Raw genomic sequence first — 18,999 nt, forward strand, 5'->3', positions numbered from 1 at the left:
TTTCCTTTTCACAAGAATGGAAAGTTCCCTGAGGCCCAGAGTGGAGACAGCCACTATGGTTTACAGCCTTGTCTGTTCGGTGCATTTCATGCTGTGACCTCACAAAGAACCACTGTGATGTAAGAATGAGTGTCCTCTGTATAAGACAGTGGGCCAACCTGTTGAATTTGTCCATAAGGACCAGGGAGCAGGTTAACGTTGACCTGTGGGACTCCTTGATAGCTGTGTATTTTGTTAGTTGACTGGTTATTGTAACTCACAACCTGTGTTCACCAGATCACAGGGATGGACATCACTTCTATTAAGAAGACTTTGGGCAGTCAGTATAGGGTGGCATTCTTTCTTGGCCAGGGTTCATATGGCAGTGTGAAATTGGCCTGGCACCGGAGAACACAGGCCCTGGTTGCCATCAAAACGGTAGAGATCAGCAAGAAGACCATCAGGTCAATCCTGTCCGAAATGACCACTTTGGAGTTACTGCACCATCCAAATATAATTTCCCTCTTCCAGATTCTGGTTACAGCGAACCAGATTCATTTTATTTTACAATATGCTCCAGGAGGCAACTTAGTAGAACTAATAAGTGAGGAGGGCCCGCTGCCAGAAGAAAAGGCGAAGAAAATGTTCGGACAGATCGTATCTGCCATAAGACATTGCCATAGTCTGGACATTGTCCATGGCGACATCAAGCCACAGAATATACTGATAGATGGAGAGGGCAATGTTAAGCTGATCGACTTTGGCCTGGCAGTCAAATGCAGACCTGGTACATTACTGTGTAGGCACTGTGGAACCAGGGGCTTTAATGCCCCTGAACTGGTATTACGGCAGCCATATGATGGCAAGAGTTCTGATGTGTGGAGTTTGGGCGTACTCCTATACTTCATCACCACTGGCTACTTTCCCTTCAGAGGAAACACCATCGATGAGATTGAGCAAAAGATTACAACGGGGACCTATACCATTCCACATCACCTGTCTGGGCAACTCGAAAACCTGATACATCAAATCTTCACGGTTTCCCCAGAAATGAGGCCCTCTATAGAGGAAATTGAAAATCACCCATGGATCAAGAAATGCGAGTTTAAAATCCTGCCCAAGACTGACCCAGATAACAAAATTATAGAAATGCTCTGTGCAATGGGGTATAAAGCCAAGGACATCTTGGAATCCCTCCAAAAGAAAAGATACGATGAACCAATGGGGGCATATTTGAGCTTAAAAAATCATGTAAGCGAAGGGTATGATCTTGCATCTATCACTCCAACCAAGCCTGGGGATCCGTGCCCTCCGCCACCCCCATCACCAGCACATCCCTCTGTCTTTGGCCTTCCTCTCAGGAGAAGGGCCAGTGAGCCCAACTTTGGCCTCCTCCACAGACAGCCCTCAAGGGAACAGAATCCTCTTGACCTGATTCTATCAGGACTCAATATGGGCAGGTGTGTCTCCATGCCTCCCATTGCGGTATACTATCCTAAGAAGCAGAGAAGCACTTCTACCCGTGCCCTCCACTCAAGACCGGTGGCTTCCCCATGTGTCTACAACAACATGTTGGGAGTTGAAATAATCCTGCCACATAAGCAGGACATTGAGATGAATACGTCATCTCCCCCTCAGACGATGGGATGGTTTAAGAGACTCCGCAAAGGAATCAGAGACTGCTTTTCAAGACTTTGCTGCCTCCCTCGGGCTCCAAAGAAAAAACCCCAGCATAGATCCTCCAAGAGAGTGGCCCCCCTGAAAAAGGCAGCAAGCAGTACCATATAAAAGGGTAAGCTAATGTGGGAGGGTGCATCTCCACTCTGAATTTTATTGTCTCTCTCTTTATTCATGTATTCTCACTGGAAATATCAGAAGAGTATACATGGGGTCTCTTGGGTTGGGGAGAAGTATGTCTACTCCAGCTGGATAAAACCATGCTCATTTCCGTACCATCTGAGGAAGAAATATTTTTAGAGAATGCCTAGGTGGTGCTGATGTAAACGAACTAGCAATAATCAGCAAGTGATTGTGGGTACAGCCAGTCTGAAAGGGGGCATATAAGGCTGTTCTCTATGGGGAACATATTCAGATAGAGACTCTGCTTAGGGACCTAGTGCCTGGCAGAGTGACAGTGGTCAAAGTACTAAGGGGCCACCTCCATGTCTCCCTACAATTGAACTGGACAGGCAGAGTGTACTGAGTCCTGTGAGGTCTGACAATGCTGCTTGAATGAATACATTGGGATTCAGCTGTGGATACCCAGTTCTTATGTATCCTGCATGCAGCAGAGAGGGGTCAGTGTCACCAGAAGTTCCAATCTGGCATTCAGAGACTGGACGTACAGTGTCATGATAGTCTTACTTACCATCTACTAACCAGGGCTGAATAGCAACTAGAGGATCTTCCTTGCTACCAGGCTCAAGGCAACTAAACCTCAAACTGAATGTCCCGGGACACAGACCCATGGGCTCCTAGTTTCTTTTCCTCCCATTATTTGGTATGCTACCAACAAGGAGACCTATGCTCCCTGTTAGTAGAACAAATGCCTGCTCCATAGTTCACAAGGAGCAGAAATGGGAAGTTTCCCTCCATAGCTCTCTTCTTGCTGCTTTCCCTAAGCTGCAGTGCATGTGCTGGCTTGGTCAGCTCCTGATCAGCCCACTGGGCATTCAAAGTGACATCTATTCACGTTCCCACACGTGCTACATACCTAGGACACACCTTCCCAGTCTTTCATACAAACCAAACTCACTGAGGTCTCACTCTAAAGCTCGAATTTCTTTGAACTAGCCATCCTCTTGAGAATCTACTGTAGTAGGCTTGGGGCACTGTATGCAGCAGACAGCAGCAGACTTGAGGGACATGGGAAGTGGGCTTCAGGTGTGAGAGCTTAAGTGCCTCCAGGATGTGATCGTGAAGCACATTCCAAAAGTGCTCCAGCTTTGGAAAGTCCAGGCTTCTGTCTACCATGTCTCGTATGAGTCTCAGTGCTGGGCTGAAGGATGCCACACGGAGATTTAGAGAATAATACACAGTGCTTCTATCATGGAGATCACTCGGCTTGTGTGACCTGCTCTTCTGTGGGAAGGATAAGAGTAGGCACCCAGCGCATCTCTCTCACTGTGTCCAAGAAAGATGCAAAACTTGTGAGTGAACCTCAAAGCACCTAAGCCTGGGAAACTAGAAGGGTTGCTCCCTAAGCATTTGCCATCTTTCTGACACTCAGTCCTCTTCCACATCTGAAGAGCCTGGAGCTGCAACTCTCCTCATTTGTCAGAGGTTAGCCTCATGACTTATGTCCCTGCATTTCCATGGGATTTTGTTGCCAGGGTGTGGGCTCTTCGTCATGGTTAGGGTTCAGTGTCCTAGCCATCCAGCTTGTTCTTTGCATTCTGGGCAGAGCCTGTTCAAGTTCTTCCCTACAGCATCTGTGTGTCCAGTTCATTGCTAGAGTTAAGTTTTCTTTCATAGGCCTCACGTCATTCTTTCCTAACTGGAACAAGTCTTCCAGTGTCAAAATGAGATCTGAGATTCAATCCTGTGCTCTAGGTTTACTCTGTGTCATGCTATGATCAGTTATCCAGTCAGAAGTCATTGAATAAAAATGTGTTCTGTCCCAAGCCTTCACTCACTCCTGGGTCCAGGGATCTTTAGGCCTGAAGACCTATCTGTCCCCAAGCAGCACATAACCTGGCAGAATCCAGGAAAATCAGGAAGACAAAAATGATGGTGTAGTTCTGCATGAAAACAACTAACTTGGTAAGAGACCAAAGAGCATGCATGGTAGTCCAGGGCATCAGAAGAGACACTTTTGTGAGAGTTACAGCAGGAGAGACCCTGGAAGAAACTAATAGAAGGCACAGAGGGCCATGGCGGAAGCTGTGTGACCTACAGCCAGCATCAATCTCTGTATATGATGCATCTGATGGTGTCTTTTTCTGATACTGCAGTGTTTTGAGTCACTTAAGAATAAACTAAGTTTCTCCTTTAGGTGAAAACTCCTGAAATTCCTCTTGACTTTCAGGCTCTCTCAGTCTTGAAGGTCCACACATGGAAAAGACCTGAGGGGTGCACTCTCCTGAGTCCTGAGGATTGGAAAGGTCAAGATAGTGAAGAGAACAGTGGGAAAGAACAGAGTCAAATAGAAATGGGGCTCATGGTGGCATCCCAGAGTCTAGAGGCCCCGACCTTCCTTCACATGCACCTGTAGGCGTTTCAAACTCAGTGGTGGTTCTAAGTAAAAAGTGTCACCAGGCACCTCTATGGATCTGTGTGTGTGTGTGTGTGTGTGTGTGTGTGTGTGTGTGTGTGTTCATGCTTCCTATCCAAATCAAAGGCTCCATAACCTCGAGACAACATTTTCAGTGTTACAGGAATATCTTTCTACTCTAAAGTATAGCTGAAAAGCGGCCAGTTATACTGACTTGGCTTTTTCTCTCACGTTTCACCATCTATCCCTGGTCTCCTTAGATTTCTCCAGCTGAGAATTTTCAGTAAGTTAGGAAGCTACTATGAGTCTTCTGGGATTAGGCTGCCCTGAGCTGGAGCCACAGTCCAACAAGTGTTCACCAAATGTTTTTGTCTTCATTGCTGCCAGGAACAGAGAGCAGCGGGTCTTGCTTGGCTGTGGAGGAAACTGTTGTGTAATTTAAAACTGATGTATGTAACTATTATGAGGGAAGTCATAGTAACTGAAGGTAGATATTTAGAGGCAGAAACAAGAATAGAGGTCATGACCTGTGCTCTCTACTGGCTTCTTCACAATGATTTCCTTGACCTCTTTCCTACTGCCAGATGAGCTACCATCCACACATCCCTACACACTTAGTCATTAATCATGAAAAGCATTAATCAAGAAAAGGTACTATAAATGCAGTGGACAATCAGGCAGTGGCATAATGTAAACAAACGTTTCCATCCCAAATGGGCTAAAGTTGACCAAATTTCCAGGAAAGTGTCCAACCCATATGGGGAGGGGCAATCCCTTTCTGGCATGTCAGTCACATCAGGGTGTGCACTTGTCTTGTTACTTGGATCTGTGGAAAACTTGAATTTGTCTTATTTCACACTTTCACTCGGGTATCTATTAGGTGTCTCAGCCACTCACCATCTCCTCATGAATTCTATCCTCCATTTGTTTAAGTTCTAGGATTTGTAGCTGCTGGATTTATCTGCAGATGATGGTCAAGAGAATCCCTCTGGAACCTAAATTCAGAAAATACATAGAGTGTCTGCACTCTCTGTATCCCAGAGTCAGCATGAGACAAAGCCCAACAACACATGTGGACTCTTCCCTCTCACCCTAAGGACATGGTGATCCATTAGCTTCCTGATACACAACATCCTGACATCCAGCAGTCAATGGCCTTAGCAGTTCTTCATGGCCTCTGGCTCTCTCAAGTGCAGTCTTTAGTCATTCAGGAAAAGGGAAAGGATCCATAACTTCTCCCTTCTCTGTACTTGCTCTAGTGTCCTTCCCTCCTGAGTGCTTTCGCAGTTCCCCTAGTTATAATCTACAAAGGGAGGTCTCATTCAGTCGGAGGTTCTGAGAAAGGATTATTCTGTCATTGTCCTGGAAACCTGGGTTTAAGTCCCCCTCACAACTAATTTCTTTCCCTCCTTCAGCTTCCCTCCTGCAGATAATGGTGCATTTGAGGCCAGGATAGTCATGGATTCCGGAGTACAAGGACAGTGGCTCATTGTTGCTAAGGATCCCAACTCAAATTAGCAACACTGGACTGAAAACACAAACTAAAATCCTCCTACCTGAGCAAGGTATGCAGGAAAAACTGAGACTGCTGTTTGCAGGGACAAGTATCCATATGAAATCTATAGTGATGATCTATGCCTGGCAGAGGAAAAATGGTCAACTATCTAATGGGCCCCCTCAAAGTCTCCCTGCATCTCAGAAGAACACCAATGGCCAGAGCTCTGTGATTCCTGTATCACTGTGGAGCATCTGCCAAGAATGGACACCATCATCTGTAGACCAGGGAGAGACTGGTTCCCACACTTTAGTTCCGTACGCCCAAACAGTAAAACAACATCCTATCCCCTAATGAAGTATGTACATAATGATAGAGGATTCTCCACACAAACTTGATTCACAAGAACAGGGCCTCTTTGGTAGCCACCCAAACCATCTGAAATCAGGCGAGAAGATGTGAGAAGCCTTCGATCCCTGTACCTCAAGACCAAATAACACTCATTCTGATAGGATACATAAGCTGGTCCTCGTTTATCTTCATTCTCCAATTCCTTCTATCTCCTATCCGCATGAAGACCTTTCCTTCCCATGCTCTGATCTGAATCTTGTTCCGCAATTCATGGAACACATATGAAAAGTCGATCTGAACCTCCATGTCCTCATTTGTCCGTATGGACCTTCAGGATGGACAGTCTCTGGAAGATCCTGTGACAGCTGCAGGATGGGCTGAGCAGCTGTGTTTGTCCATATCTACGGCAGAAGCACTTGAGCCAATAGACTACCTAACAGTGCCATTCTGCCCTTAACAATGATGTAAGGATTCCCCTACCTCCATGTGAACCAACCTGCCTGCCCCAACACTGTGCTAATGTCGCTGCGGGAACACTAAGGACATGAGGACTATGAGAGTAGGATGCTGGATGCAAAAAAAAATTGAATTCCCTTTTAATACTGACTAAGATGCTCAGGCCTCAAAGGAGGTGGACTGCAAGGGTGAGAGCTGAGTGTTCCTTCTGGATATGAATCAACACCAGCACGCAGGAATCCACCAGGTTTGGACGGACGATGCATCTGACCAGAAGAGGGGAGTAGTAAGTTTCTGGGGTGCACAGAAAGATCCCTAACTCTGTGTAATTACCCAGGAAATGAAATAGTCTTGTCTATGTGGACATCGGTCCACATGAGAAAAATAGTGTATATATCCTGACCACTTAAAAGTCATGCTTTTTCTGAGAGAACCTCTGAGCTCGAAAGACTGTGAAATAGTATGTCTGCCTGTACCAGAATCTTTCCTGAGTAGAGAATTTCATCAGGAAGGAAGAGGCCCAGAGCATGCACATATGTTGAACTCTTGAAGGGCACCCAGTTTGAAAGAGAACATCAAAGGCCTGAATCACTGTGAAACATGCTGTCTGCAAGTACTAGAACACTTCCTGAGAGCAAGGGACACTGCCAAACCACTAGAGGCCAAAAGTTATGATGGATAAAGAGACAGGTGTTCTGGTGACCTGTAACCCCATCAGGAGCCCCAAGGGTCACCTCCTGCTAAACCAAACATAACCTTTATCAGTGAAGGTCACTCCTGAGAAACCCTGTTGAGAAACCCTGCAGAGAGGAAAGCCAAGGAGGCCTCCTCCTTTCCATTGTCATTGTCTATTAAGGGAGCTTGAACAGGTTAGCTCCTACAGACTTCTTAAACTGCCTGGAACACTCTGCTAATTCTATTTCCCATACTCTTCAACTGAGTCAAGAGAAGAAAACAGATATTTGGAACCCTGATCCAATCAAATTAATATTCTGGTGATCAGAAGCCAAGACTGTACAGAGATTTCTGAGGCCTCTCCAGGAATTCTGTCCAAAATCCAGCTCTGGAGGACTTCAGTGTGCGAGAATGTACAGTACATTGGATGGACTCTGGGGTCTAAGGAATGAAGTTTGTCCTCATTAGGACAAAAAGATACAAGAGGAACGCCCGAGTACATATAGAACACAGGGTGCCATGATGTGGAGCCTGAAGACAAGGGAGGCTGCTGAACACTCTAATGCCTGTATGAGTGAACTTGGACATGAACAGTGTAGCTGGATCTGTTTGCCTTCAGTTCAAGCTGCAATGTTGTCACCATCTCCTCTTTAAGCCCATGTATCCTTGACAAGGTTGTTCTGCCCTTCAAGCTCATATGATGATTGTGCATGTAGGAGACCTAGCCTTCTGTCACCAAGGAAACAGAAAGCAGAGGAGGAATGTGACCATAGGAGGCTGCAGGCAAAAGTGATGTGGGGCCACAACTGTACCTGGAAGCTACATGGTACAATCCCTGAGGCCCTGTTCAGACCTTCATTCTATTCTGGTGTCTTCCTAGTGACAGCCCTGCTAGCCAATGACAACAACTTCTCCCTGACTCTTCCCCAGCCTTGCTTCCCAGTCCTAAGACTTGAAGAGCACAGAGGATGGCCTCTGTAGGTCAGTCACTGGCTCTGGACCATTGACCACTACCACTGCTTTTACTTGGGATGGTGTTCAAATTGTGGGATGTCTGAGAAAGCTGGGTTCCACGTTTTTGCTATGCAACCTGTTCCTCACGTCCTGGACTTTGCCTGCTCCAGTCCTCAGGTACTATCATGGAAGCCATTACTCTCTTCACAGTCCTGTCATTCTTACCCACAAGGAGTAAGGATGTAGATTCACTCTAGATGTGAGCACAGCTTCTAAACTGTCTATGTGAATTGGTGTCATCTGTCCTTTTGTCAGTTGCCATTCAGTAAGCATTGTGACGTGTAAGGCTCTCAGGAGAAGCCAGATCCCAGTGGCATTAGTGTGACAAACAAGCTGTGCCCAAGGAGCTGACACTCTGGCAGAGTCCAAGACATCCAGGAAGACAGAGGTGGTGAGGTAAGTCTGCATCAAAACAGGTAAAAACAGTAATAAAACTGTCAGTTCCCATCCTTGTACAGGTTGTTGGGAAACACTGTCCCTGAGAAGACAGCTCTGTCGAGCTGAGCCTGGAGAGAAAGAAGGCATGAGAAGGAAGGCAATAGCAGCCATGTGACAGGCAGCCATCATGAATGACTGGACCTGACGAGTTTCTTTGATACTGTGATAGATATTTATGGACACCCTAAAAGGAAATTTATTGTGTTTCATCTCTTAGTGAAATGCTGTTCTCCACGCAGATCACAGACCCTGGGAGTGTTGGGTATTACTACCTGCCAAAGGCCTGAAGTGTGCACTACTGTTGTGCTGGTGGTGGGATTGTCAGAAGATGAGGAGGCCATCCTGATAGAGACAGTGTAGGAATCCCAGAAACAACAGGCCATGTTGCTGCACGTGGCTAACCATCGTTGATTTTGCATGTCAGTTTCTAAGCCGGTAAGGAGTGCAGATAAAAACTGTCACCAGAGGTAATCCTGAACCTTGGTTGTACACCAGCACTGTAGTTGGCTTTATCTCCCATGCAGACACTTAGTCTCCCTCAGCACACCCTCTTACTGTCCAGGAATTTTCTTAGCTATACAAATAACACACTGGGTTGTTACAGGTGGAATGACCTAGCTCAATCCTCTGTTCTCTTACATTCTGCCCCTGTCCTCTTTTTAGATATCACCAACTATGACTCTGACATCCAATGAAGCAGTCGAGGGTCATGAGGCTTTTCTGACTGAGGCAACACAGCCTGGAGCCCAAATCCCGAGGCTGTGCACCAAAGTCCTTCCCTGTTTGTCACTGGTGAGCACAGTCTGACCTGAAAGTCTGGACCTGATCTCTCAGTGAAGGCAAAACCGCTTGACCTCTGATTTTGAACTGCTCTTGTAGCTAATGCTGCTATTGATTTAAAAATCTAGTTCAATATGTGAAAAAATACACTCTTCAATCTCCTGGAACATTCTGTCTCAGAGAGGACCGTGTCTACACATCAAAGGAAAGACCAGGTGAGGAAGATGGGGAGGTCCCATGTGGATTTCTCACTATGTGATTGATCTCAACCCACTTCCCAAAGTTCCTTTAGTTCCAGCATAAAATTAGTAGGCCTAGGATGAATAGAGCCCTGAAGTGCTGATAGAGACTGAGGGCTCCCTGGGTGGCGTGTCCCATGAAGAGACCCGTCAGGATCTTTGGTGTGGGCAGATTTCTCCTCACTCTTTGAACATCATAGGTTATGAATGCTCTCCCTGAACACTCTGATATTCACTGGTCAGTTTGCAGTCCTGCCTACCACTTCAGGAACGTTCTCCCACTCTGATTGATTTCTGGGATCCAGCTTCCTTTTCTATAGAGGGTGCTTAGTGCTGTAAAACGGGAATCTGACTAACACAGTGTGTTGAATAGCTGGCCTTTTGCAATGCCTAGAAGCAGCACAAGATGGGGCTACTGGATCCAGTCATCCCTGTATCCTTCAGCACCATAGAATTTGTGATTAGTTATCAGCACAGAAAAACACTTTTCTTTGATTCTATCTTTTCTAATTCTTTTCTAAATACTAGAACTAAATACTCAATACCAGAACTGACCTGATTGTGTAGGAACATGGGAATATCCTCTAAAGTTCTACCATCTACACACCCTCTGCTGTCCTCTACTTCTGGGCACTTGATCCCTGTGACTGTCTTCCTGGGATGTTCACCCTCTCGTCTATTTACACATCTTCTCTCCAGAGTCTCAGTACAGTGTCATTATGTGAAGAAGCTCTGGATGCATCATGACCAACGTAGTGGGGACTCTGTCCTTATCATCCCATGGTATTCCATACTCTCAATTGTCCCTTGCAGATCCTGGTGCTTTCCCACAAGAAGTTGCTCAATGTGGCTACCAGGCAGGCCAAAAAAAAGCCTCTGTCTGCAGACAGGAGGGCACCAACAATGTGTCAAGCAACCTCATCTGCATCATCACAAGCATATGTAGTGTGGATATCTGATCAACATGGTATGGCCCCTCCCTTCCCTGGTTGCCACCATCAAGTGTCATATAGGTCATCCATTTCAGTGCCAAGACCTAGAGTTCTTCTGCTGGTTAGGGATTGGAAAAGGTCCAAGTGCAAATGTGATGGCGTTTTGTGTTATTGGTTATTCCTTAAATGTGGGAAATATGTGTATCCAGCTGTTGCAGAGTGCCTTCTTCTCTTGGTTTTCTTAGAATATGAATGGAGATCAGACATTCATAGAGAGTGAAGCCATGTCCACCTGGTCCTACCGAGCAAGAGTTGGTAGCTACAGTTTGATAAATTTGACTAAGAGAACCACCAGATAACTTCCACTGTTGTCTGAGTTGTTGTTTTTAAGTGTCAGTGTGATTATCTGAAACAAAATATTTTTAGTTTCATTTCAATCCAGTGACTTAACACTTCCTGGTATACTGCATTAGCACAGTGTAGCTAAGGAACTACAAAGGGGCTACCCATGTTCTATCCACAGGCAGAAGTGTGAAAAATTAATGCATGCATGTAGGCTTGCTTGCTAGTGCTCATCTAAAGGCCTCTGCTCTTATGAAGTCTTTCCCTAAGACTAGGGAGTGGCACTGCTAAAATTCTTGTTACTTCCCATGTCATTTAAGATCATAAAATCGATTCTCTACAGACTTGCTCACAGGAGAAGGATCATCTAGAGGATTCCTTTGTGAAGACTCTCCCTCCAGGTCACGTTTCCTGTACTAATTGACAGTTATAATTAAAGATCATGAATTTCTCCCAGTGGCCACCTCGCCGCTCAACATTGAAAACTGTCAGATATGTGACTAGAGGCTTTAGCTTCTCATTTTACCTAGGGTCAAAGCTGACATCTTGTAGTGTGTCCTTTCTGGCCTTCTCAGTTTCTCCCCATATTATACCTGACAGTGTTTCCATTCAGCCATCAGCTCAACACTATGATGTATGTACTGTGTCATTGACTAGTACTTTCTAGGCAGAGATAAAAATTTCACAGCAGACTTCTTGGCCTTCAGGTTGATCTTTTTCTTTTTCTGTTTCCTCTGCCAGGTCTTTTGACAGTTGTGGAGCCCCTCCCACCAATAAAGGTTAGCAACTTGTCGGGCTTTCATGGCATTTATGGCAGCTAGATTGTGCTTCTTAGAGTAAGTCCAAATCAGTGCTGCTAGGTATGTATGATGCTTATATACTTTACCCTAATTTAAACAGATGGTGTGGGCACTGAGAACATGTAGTCCTGCAAAGCATTTTAAATTATTTACATATTTTCTCATTTACCTATTCACTCTCCCCTACATTCTGTCTGTAGTCTGTCTCTTCTATCTCTTCTCTGGTTTTTATAACTTTTGTTCCGTCTTTTTCTGTTTCTGACTCTCTCCTGTTCTCTTTCTTACTGCCTAACTCCCTCTTTGTCTATCAATCTGTCTCTCCCTTGCTCAATCTCTATCTCTTTCTCTGTCTCTCTCTTCCTCTCTCTCTCTCTCTCTCTCTCTCTCTCTGTGTGTGTGTGTGTGTGTGTGTGTGTGTGTGTGTGTGTGTCCATGCATGTGGGGGCAGGTAGCATGTATATTTCCTGGAGAGCCTGTGGAGGTCAAAGTTTAACTCAAGTGAGGTCTTTCTCAAACTCATAAAGGACCTAGTAACTGAACTCTACTACCTATTATTGGAAAAGCTTTTGTAGGTGAAGAACCTGAAGGATCTGAGGCTGTGCCAGTACATGCTGGAGAAATACTTGACTGGACTCGGGAGTAGGAGCCTAGGCATTGGCCCACAGATGTGCTGTTCTCCTTCTTTGGATACCCGTCGCAACAACACAATCTTCTCTGTCTACTGGAGTTGTCTTGGTTGTAGATTTGGAGATCCTCAATCTCTCAGCTTAGTTCTCTAATGTTAAGTCATATCGACTCTTAGCATAGTACTTTATTTGCCACTGTTCTTTCTACCTTTATTTTGCCAGAATTTTCTATGGGTAAGTTATTCCATCTATAACACTTTATGATGTGTAAGCCCACACGAAGGTACCCAGAGCCCATATACAATGTGCTCTTACTTACCTGTGAGAAGTCCAAGCCAGTAACCCCAATCTTAACTCAGTGGTGAGAAGGAACTTAAAACTCAGAACAGGACTTGTTTTCATTCCTTTCTTGTTAGTATCATTCACAACTTCTGTAGAAGTTGGGAGTCCAGAAAGCAAAGGGCGGGATTTTCTCACATGATCTTGACCCATGTTGGGTTTTCTGTCTTCCATCTCCACCTTTAACATTTAATATACCACATCTCTCCAAAGGTCATGCCTATTCTAGTGTGCTGCACTCAGTGAAGAAGTTGGAGTAAGTGTCAAAAGAGTGAAGGCCAAGCTCTAACTGTGACAGAGAGTTTGAGATGGATAAATGATGCTTTGAAAAACACGTGACTTTTCGCTGGGACCTCCATCTCCTGTAAATAAGCAACAACCTGTTCAAGGATCAATGTGCCTCTGAGATGAGGACAACAAGGTAGAAGGGAGTCCACAGAAGGAAACGGGTCTGAGGTCTAACACCATAACGCTTCCAATTCTGTCTTCTAGGCATCACTAAGAAATCTATATAGTCCTACCTCCCAGAAGATGAGTGAAGGTGTTACAGTTAGGATGACTGTTGACATGAGGCTCTCAGAGGTTCACCACAAATCGGAAGGACAAGATTGAGATTGCCATTCTTATGGTCTTTCCATAGTCTCCCCTTGCAATTAGAATTGACCATCACTGTGGACCTCATCTATTAGATGAAGGTAAGATGATCATCTTAGGAAACCTAGTCTTTGCTGCTGAGATACTGGGATTCCAAACAACTCTGAGAGGAGAGGGTACAAAGTGGAGCTCAGTTCTGCCTCTCATACCACACATAGCTGATGTCCTGGGGTTCTGTTCTCAGGAGGCATGGAGGACATGTATCTATTTCATGTAAAAAGAAACTGTTACGAGCAGTCTGAGGTCCCTGTACTTAGAGCAGATTCTTTGATTGTACCACATCCTAAGCAAGTGAGGTTGGAAACATTGTTGCAAATGACAACTGCCACCACTCTCCCTACAACTGTTTTAAGGGATGTTCCCTGTACATCTTTATCCTATGTGATGCAGGTGTGAGTTAGATACTGACTAGAATAATAACTCAATGATTCTAAATTATTGATATATGGAAGGACAGGGTATTGGTTGTGTCTTGGTAAATGTACCCATGTCTGTCCATGACTGAGTTAAGTAATACACTGTGTCCTTGTGTGAAGGGGAAACCAAGGCCCTTCTGAGGTCTCTCCTGACAGTGACTGCCCCAACAACAGAGAAACTCATCAAGTTTCTCAGGATCTTTCCTTCCTCCTGGCTTATTTTGAAAACAGTCTCCTCCCCAGACACACCCAATTCAGTCATTCTCACAGCCATGACCTTGACACAGTCTCGATATCTTCCAACTCATAGCACTCTCTTTGTGTAACATGGAAAGTTCTTGGTCATGCCCAGTGTCCTAACAATTCTAGAGTAAGCCTGCTTTACTGCACATTTAGACTTGTCACAGCAAGCTTCGTTCTTGTGTAACATGGGCAGATGTCGGCCATTCCCTGTTTCCTAACAGCTCTAGAATGAGCCCACTTCACTTCACAACTAGGCCTGTCACAGCAGGCTTTACTGTGAGCCATGTGGACATCTTCTTCCTTCTGTATGGTTTCCCTGTATAGTAGACAAGGGAATGATATCTCAGGATATCCCTCCACCGTGTAAGTCTTCACAGCTTCTCCGTCATGTCCTTGGCCTTTTGAGGTGAGCCAAAGCAGCAATTCCATCCATTGCAAAAGACAGTAACTCACACCCCATTCTTTCCGGACATGGCCCAGATCTCACCTCCAAACTAATTAGAGCACTTAATCCATCTCTCAATTCTCTGAGGTCCAGGTGGTGAGCTGGCACTTGAAGGGAATGCAGAGGTGACATATCCTCTCATGATGATCCTCAGAGAATTTAGCTATTAAGACCAAAATAGAGGGAGACCATGACTGCAAGCTGACCTTTCTGAGCAACATATCCTCTCGGGACATGAAGCAATGACATTGGGATGTCTCTAAAGGGGCAACGCCCCATACTCTTCATAGCAGTGTTCTGTCTATTTAAAACTCGAGGGAGAAGTGGGCTCCTTCTCCCATAGATGTGAGCAGGGTTGTCAATTTCTTCTGTCCCAAGAAGAAATTGTGGATCACATATCTGATTCTTTCTGGTCCCTGGAAATCCCAGGATCCTCTGAGTTTAACATAGGCAGCCACTGGAATACAGGTCAGTGCGGTCTCTAACGTAGCTGTGCTTCCATTTGCTGCACATTGTGGCTACATTGCAACCATGCTCTCTGGGTTCACAGAATGCTATGCTGTACTCTAAGCTTCCCCAGTCTCAAGGGTGGACTCAATCTGGCTTGTTACTACCACTTTTTTTGGAGGTTGCATCCTGAAATGCCATGTGCTCTTCATAATGCCATTAAATGCTTTTACTATTGTTTGGTACATATGAACATTCATGAAAATCAACATAAAACTCTACATACAAGATGTATTCAAAAACAGTAAATGTTGTTTTTCTAAGCCATTATATTCCTGAACCACTGCTCCAACCCTACTAGTTATCAAACCCCCAAGATTGGCTCTGTCGCATCTGGCCAGTGATTCCTGGGGATGTCTCCTTCTGGTTCTTAGCAATGACCCTGCTGCTTTAGGCAGGCAGACTATGTCATTTTTCTCAGATGGTTGCTGTGAAGACCCTCTCACTTGTATTGTCTGATGTGCAGTCAGTTTAACATAGCTTGCAAGAAGCAGTTGAAATGACCATTTGCAATGTTGTGGTCATGGGCTTAATTGTCAAGGAAACTCGAAGACATGAGACTGACGTGGGTAAAGAAAAAAATTGTGAAATAGTCTCAAATTCTCAGTGATGTGTTCAAATATGCGATGCTCAAGATGGTGCTTAAAATTTGGAGAACTCATTTGTTAGTGTGGAGCCTAAATAGTCCTTTTTAAAAGGCTAGGCTAAGCCATAGCCAGGCAGAGTCCATACAGTTATAGTGCAGTACTGAAAGACAAATCTACTAAAAGCCTTTGGCATTCCCACAACTGTGTAAAGATAGATGGTCCTACTAGATGTCATAAATGATCCTTTTATTGTAGGTAACTGTCATCTTTTAGGGTTTTATCCTCCTTATCTGTCATGTGTCCTTGCTGTCTCTAAGATTATGTCATGTTCTTTTTTTGAAGTACCAGCCTTCCCATAATCTGGAACATTACAAAGTTTGGATGATGTTGCAATGAGGGGTCGGCTGGCATATGCCCTAAGTAGAAGCTGAGTGAGTTGTGGGGTTTTCCTGAGTTCAAGGTACTTGAGCAGAGTGAGGCAGGACAGGTACCCACAGTCTGGAATCACTGGTCAAGCGTTATGTGTACACTGCTGTACTGTGGGTGGCGGTGCACAATGAGAACTGGACGCTTAGCTGGCTTTCTCCTCACTACTCTCTCACAGGTTTTCATCTTGGACCAAACTGGTTCTGATCAAGGCACAGTCTAGTATGTGATAAGTTTCTCTTTATGGGATGGTGGATGAGTTAGGATTCTCAACAGATACTGTTTTGTAGACCACTGTGTGCCTCCATTTTGAGCCCTGCCTGTGGCATCACCAAGTCATGTGATCCCTCCAGACTTCTTCCCAACATTTATCATCATGTATAAACCTTCCATCCATCTCTGAGAATTCATTTTCCAGAAGGTAGATCATCCTTGGATGGCAATGACATCTTTGGGCCCTCATAAGGCAATCCTGGTAGAGAGTAGAGATCTGTCAGTCATTGGACAAAGGAGTCTCTTCTGGTTCATGATGAGCAGATTCCAGGTGACTTTTATCAAGTATAATAAGGTGATCTAGACCCTTTGTTAAGTAAGTGCCCAGAAAATTTATTTTACCCTCCTCCCCCACATTTGCACAAAAGGCATAAGAAGTCTACTGGAGTCTTTTGGGTCATTAGGGCTCTGCTTGTGTCTTTAGCAAGGTACTGGTCTGCGAAGAAAGCTCTGGACAGTGGCATATCTGCAACGTGTCCCTACATCTTCATGATGCTCCTATAAGACCAGGAAATAGAGAGCACACAGTAACATTAAAATATAAACTCTGTTGTATGACTGTTGGGCTGTGCACAGTAGACTGGGCATTCTTCAGAAGTACCATTTAGACATTTTTCAGCTATGGAGAAGGAACCCTTTGTCCATCATCTTCACCGCTGGTTGTCTTTATGTTTGTGTCGCAGACCTTGAGATTTTGAGTCTCCAGGGGGAATCTTGGTCATGTTACTGCAGGATGTGCAGTGGGTCTCCTTGACTGTCTTCTGTACATTGATAGCACAGGTGATGCTTTCTATAACTCGGCGTAGGTCCCTGAAGGTGTAGTTGTGTCTCTCTCCCTCAGTACCCAGGATCTTCATGTTCTCTGTGCTCACCCATTCTCAAAGTTTTGTAAAACTTGATCACCAGTCATGGTCTGTCCACGAGTGACCGGGCATTTGATGTATACTTGAGGACACCCCTGACAGGTTGTTTCCAGTTTTTACCCCATTGTATGGAAGAGAACAAAGACCTGGAGATGTCATGTTGTTCCCTAGTATGGGCCATGCAGAATAAAATTGGGCAACCAACAACAGAATTACTGAGTGCTTGACCCTGACATTTTCTACAGGATGTCTAGAAAGCCTCTGGACAGGCAGCATGGCAGAAATCAACTCTTTCCAAAAAATAAAAAAGGCTGCTGCTGACACAGTGGATAGAGCACACACAAGCTCCCTGTCTGACACCTTCAGCTCTTGCATATCCCCTTGGCTAACATTTCAGAGCTTCTGATTCTTCAGACATCAGGTTAGAGGGACAGGAATGGCAATGAGGGTTTTCTTATTCATTGGTAGAGTGCTAGAATGTCTGGTATGTTCAAAAATTATTGGGAAAGAGCTGGGAACATATCTTCTGAAAAAATATTCCCTCCATTTACACAATCTCCTTCCTTTTGTTCTCCACATTCAGCTTCTTGATACTGAAGAGATTGTTCTACCTGATGAGCCCAGGCCTAGAAGATGGACTACATCCAAGAAGCCTGGCCAATCTAAGGCCAAGTCACATCTTTAAGTAATATTTGAAAGCATTTGTGCACAGGATAAAGGTGCAAGGACCAAAGTCTCCTTAGACATTCCAGCCTACAAAGGGTCTGACAGACTCAGGTCAAAGGTTACGTCTGAAGCCTAGATCATGAAGAAGGCCCCACTCCACAGGAGAAGCCTGTGGCTGATACTATTGCAACTAGGACTATGATTGTGAAACTTGTGTCTGTGGATAGCAGATTCACGAATCTTGTGCCCAGGTATCCACAGGCCTTTTTTCATACATTCCTTGGTATAACTTTGCAAGTCCTGACTTTGGAAGTGTTGGGTCCTTATGCTATCTCACTTGACATATAGTCCAAGAAAGATTTTTACCCCTTTAAGGGGCTGGAAATAGACTGGACTCACAGTTACCATTAAAACTGAAGTTCTGTCCTTTGTGGTTATTGGCCCTTTTAAAACTTGTTTGACTGGGAACAAGGCTCAGAGCCTGATATTTCCAAGATTCTCCCCTACAAATTCAGAAACCCACAGCTCAAAGCAGTACAGATAACACTCAGAAATTAATCCAAGGACAAGGTGTCTGACATGAGAATCTTACAGATTTATTTAAAGGTCCAGGACTCAGCAACACTACACCTACGTGGAATCATTCAGGGATTCCACCGTTAGAATTTGGGAGCTGCCATTCACAGAAATGACCATTGGAGACTCTTATTGACATATCATGGCCTCCATGACCCATAGTGCTGTGACTGCCATGCTCTCTGTCAAACTCCATAGGATGTCACCATTAGTAGAATACTAGTGCAGGGCAGCAGAGCAGTACAGTGGCCCTAGGGTGGTGTCATGGGTGGTTCTAGGAGATACTGACATCACACCACCCTCTACATCTAGAATGAAAGGAAGGGGAACACAGGAGGGAGTGTGTGATTGAATTCATGGCCCAAAGCAGGCTAGGTGTCAGTTACCAGTCTGGAAAAGCACATCTGCCTCTGTATGGAGGATTCAGGTCAGGAATGTGACCGGGACCAGATGATTCAATTCTCGCAAGAGGAAAGTCCTTTATGTGACATCTTGCACCACAACAGAACAGCCACAAGATAGCTTGTCCTTATAGGAACTGGCACACCAAGGGCATATGGGAAGTCTCTGGAATATACAGGATTGGTTGAGTACCACACAGGATGGCTGACAAGCTAGCAGAAGAGTAGGACACACTGAGGTCAAGTGCCAGGTATCATGACCT

At 44.9% G+C, this 18,999-nt stretch overlaps 1 pseudogene across 3 annotated transcripts; it reads left to right on the forward strand.

The window, feature by feature from the left end:
* The first annotated feature begins 169 nt into the window (after positions 1 to 169).
* Positions 170 to 18,185, forward strand: Smokl4 (sperm motility kinase like 4; annotated as a pseudogene). 3 transcript variants are annotated; one of them, XR_015625134.1, is made up of 11 exons: positions 170 to 1,771; positions 5,608 to 8,300; positions 8,439 to 8,579; positions 8,861 to 9,056; positions 9,285 to 9,616; positions 10,454 to 10,607; positions 11,656 to 11,693; positions 12,278 to 13,100; positions 13,172 to 13,374; positions 17,339 to 17,514; positions 17,677 to 18,185. The product of XR_015625134.1 is annotated as a sperm motility kinase like 4, transcript variant X1 (transcript). The 3 variants fall into 3 exon arrangements; XR_015625135.1 differs by lacking the exon at positions 17,339 to 17,514; XR_015625136.1 differs by lacking the exons at positions 8,861 to 9,056; positions 17,339 to 17,514.
* The last annotated feature ends 814 nt before the right edge of the window (positions 18,186 to 18,999 follow it).

The sequence above is a fragment of the Rattus norvegicus genome, chromosome 7 (assembly GCF_021556685.1).
Source record: "Rattus norvegicus strain SHRSP/BbbUtx chromosome 7, alternate assembly SHRSP_T2T, whole genome shotgun sequence".
Classification (NCBI taxonomy): domain Eukaryota; kingdom Metazoa; phylum Chordata; class Mammalia; order Rodentia; family Muridae; genus Rattus; species Rattus norvegicus.